This window comes from Heterocephalus glaber, unplaced genomic scaffold (genome assembly GCF_053883595.1).
Source record: "Heterocephalus glaber isolate CG9 unplaced genomic scaffold, H.glaber_assembly_v1.0 deba00001600, whole genome shotgun sequence".
NCBI classification, from domain to species: Eukaryota; Metazoa; Chordata; class Mammalia; order Rodentia; family Bathyergidae; genus Heterocephalus; species Heterocephalus glaber.
In genome coordinates, this window is record NW_028258372.1 from 4577938 (window position 1) to 4581511 (window position 3574).

The 3574-nt window shown below is 40.3% G+C and overlaps 1 pseudogene; it reads left to right on the forward strand.

Annotated features, from left to right (window-relative positions):
* The first annotated feature begins 1923 nt into the window (after positions 1-1923).
* On the forward strand, positions 1924-2924 carry LOC101699367 (S-adenosylmethionine decarboxylase proenzyme-like; annotated as a pseudogene).
* Positions 2925-3574: the final 650 nt, after the last annotated feature.

Sequence of the window (3574 nt, forward strand, 5' to 3'; positions counted from 1 at the left end):
CCATGAAGCGATGGGAGCCCACGGAAGCTTCCTGCCATGAGCTGAAGAAGGATCTTCCACCTCCTCCCCTCCAAGGGTGCTGGGCACAGATTTCTCGTCATCCTTTCACAAATCTCACTTGAATTTTTACCACTATTTTGTACCTTACAGTAGATGAAAATGTTTGAGTCCTACACTAGGTTTTGAACTATTTTCTTCATAATAGTGACCTAGCTAGAGATTTCATAATTTTTTAATAAAATCTTGGGATCTCACTTGAAATGTCAACTTTAAGTTCCTATTAAAGGCATATCCTCTCTACAGCATGTTTTCTCTGATTCTTATTTGGATGTGTGCTCACAAGTATTAAAAAATTATCAGCTATTACCAAATAAAATATATTTAGATTAACAGGTGTTCAAGCCACAAAATTAATTGGAATAGTATCTTCTCTACATTTGTTTGTATCTCTGATGACAAATAAGTGCCAACAAATTTGCCTTTTTCATACATTACTACCTACATTAACATTATTAAATATTTTTAGAGACTCCTGCCCCAATGAATGTCTCAAATGTTTTTCCTTAAAAAATTTAAAGTTGAACACAATGAAAGTTTATCTCTAAAGATCCTATGATATAGAAAAATCAAGAACAAAAATACAGAACTACAATTTGGAGGAGGGCTGGTCACCTGGACAAAGGTTAAATTGAGGACCAAAACAGGCCTGAATCATAGCAGATGAATTCCTTTTAAAACAATGTAAGATTACCTTGATTTCCAAAGAGGAGTTGCCATTTGTATTAGTCACCTTTCCATTTCTGGGACAAAATACCTAACATACAGAACTTAAAGGAGTAAAGGGTTTTTTTGGCTCATGGTTTCCAAGGTTTCAAGCTGGCTTCAAGGCGGGACCACTATACCGGGAGGGCATGGTGGAGAAAGCTGCTTACCTCATGGCAATCAGGAAGCAGTGAGAGGGAATGAATCCAAACAAGAAAAAGATATACCCCTCAAGAGCATGCCCCCCCCATTTCCCCCAGCTAGTCCTTACCTCCTAGTACCCATTCATCCAGGAACTCACCAATGGGTGAATCCTATTGATTAACCCATTCAGTGTTCGGCATCCTCACAATCCAATCACCTCTCTGGGTGCCTTCTAGTCAAATCAAGTCAACAATCAAGATTAGCCATCACACCTTCCTTTGTTGTATAGGAAGGTATTGAAAATTCAAAAAATTCTAGAATTTGGGTGTTTAAACTGCCAGCCCTTTTCTTATTCCACCCAGAATGTACTGTATACAAGAGTCAGAGAATAACAATTTAATAAACAAAATGTCACCCTGGCCTACATTAGGATCACTTGCTCCTCATCTCTTCTGAAAAGTTACTTCCTTATAGCTGTTTCCTTCTTCTAAATATCTAAGAAAGTCCTTGAGTTACACGACATCTAGAACTCTAATTTACAAGCAGATAGCTGAGCGTGGTGGCACACCCCTGTAACCCCAGCACTGGAGAGGCTGAGGCAGGAGGATCACTGCGAGTTCCAGGCCAGCCTGGGCTACATAATGAGTTCAGGGCCAGCCTGAACTACAAAGCGAGATCTTGTCTCAAAAAACCAAAAAAGAAAATACAAGGCTTTCACGGTATGGCTGGCGACATTAGCTAGCGCTCGCTCTACTCTCTCTAACGGGAAAGCAGCAGACTACAAGAGACTGAACTGTATCTGCCTCTATTTCCAGACAGACTCAAGTTCAACTTTCACTCAAACAAAAAGGCCGGGAAATTTTTATTAATCCTTTTTTAAAAAATAAGTTATTATAAAATTATAGCAACAAAAAACCCTGAACTTTATAGCAACACAGCTGGAACAATCCTCAGGGCCGGTGGCAGCGGCGGGTGAAGATTTTCTGTGGTTGTTGGTTGTTCGCTAGTCTCACGGTGATGGAAGCTGCACATTTTTTCGAAGGGACAGAGAAGCTGCTGGAGGTTTGGTTCTCCCGTCAGCAACCCGACACCAACCAGGGATCTGGGGATTTTCGCACTATCCCAGGATCTGAGTGGGATGTACTTTTGAAGGATGTGCAATGTTCAATCGTAAGTGTGACAAAAACTGACAAGCAGGAAGCTTATGCACTCAGTGAGAGTAGCGTGTTTGTCTCCTAGAGACGTTTCATTTTGAAGACATGTGGTACCACCCTCTTACTGAAAGCACTGGTTCCCCAGTTGAAGCTTGCTAGGGATTACAGTGGGTTTGACTCGATTCAAAGCTTCTTTTATTCTCGTAAGAATTTCATGAAGCCTTCTCCCCAAGGGTACTCACACTGGAATTTCCAGGAAGAAACAGTTTCCTAATGCAATTTTCCCAAATGGAGCAGCATATTGTATGGGACGTAGGAATTCTGACTGTTGGTACTTGTACACTCTGGATTTCCCAGAGAGTCGAGTAGTCAGTCAGCCAGATCAGATGCTGGAAATTCTGATGAGCAAGCTTGACCCAGGAGGTATGGACTAATTCTACATGAAAGATGGTGTTACTGCAAGGGATGTCACTCCTGAGAGTGGAATTCATGACCTGATACCAGGTTCTGTCATTGATGCCACACTGTTCAGTCCTTGTGGGTATTCAGTGAATGGAATGAAATGGATGGAATTTATTGGATTATTCACATCACCCAGAACCAGAGTTTTCTTATGTTAGCTTTGAAACAAATTTAAGTCAGACCTCCTATGATGACCTGATCAGGAAAGTTGTGGAAGTCTTCAAGGCAGGAAAATTCGTGACCACCTTCTTTGTTAATCAGAGTTCTAAATGTCACACAATGCTTTCTTCACCCCAGGAGATTGAAGGTTTTAAACATCTTGATTGCCAGAGTGCTATGTTCAGTGATTACAATCTTGTTTTTATCAGTTTTGCTAAGAAGCAGCAACGACAGCAGAGTTGATTAAGAAAAATGAAGAAAAAAAGCAAAAAGAGAACACACATAGAAGGTGGTGGCTGCTCTCTAGATGTTGATACCAGGGGCCGTGCTTTCCATAACCACCACCTTGTAGCTGCAGAAAGCCCTAGAGGTTATGACAGTGTAATGATTTTGAAGTGTATGCGTTATTCTATCGAGTTAGACGGCTTGCATGAATGCTCTCTTCTGTGTTCTATTCCACTCTTGCTGTGAAATTGAAGTCCATGTAGAAAAAAAACTTTTACTGTATGAAACTTTATAATACTTGCGAAAATAATTCAATTTGGTTCATGCACAGTGTAGTATTTCTGCAGGTATCGTCCAAGATCCCCCCAGAGAAGGCTTTCATCCTCACTGTGTGTTGGCCTCAGCCTAACAATCTGGGACTCTTCTATTACATTGCTGCCCGGATTTTACATTCAGTTACCTCCACTTTCTAGAGCATTTTCTCTAGTAATATTGTTGAAACCAATTTCTACTTCATAAAAATGTTTTTACATTGATTAACAGTGATTAAAGTTTTTCTTCCATGAGTCAAGTCCTCCTAAGAAAATGATTCGTTACTCATTTTGTGTATTACTGTTTTAATAATTGTTCCTGCATTTGCAGTCCTTGATTTCTTCCCTCACCATGGT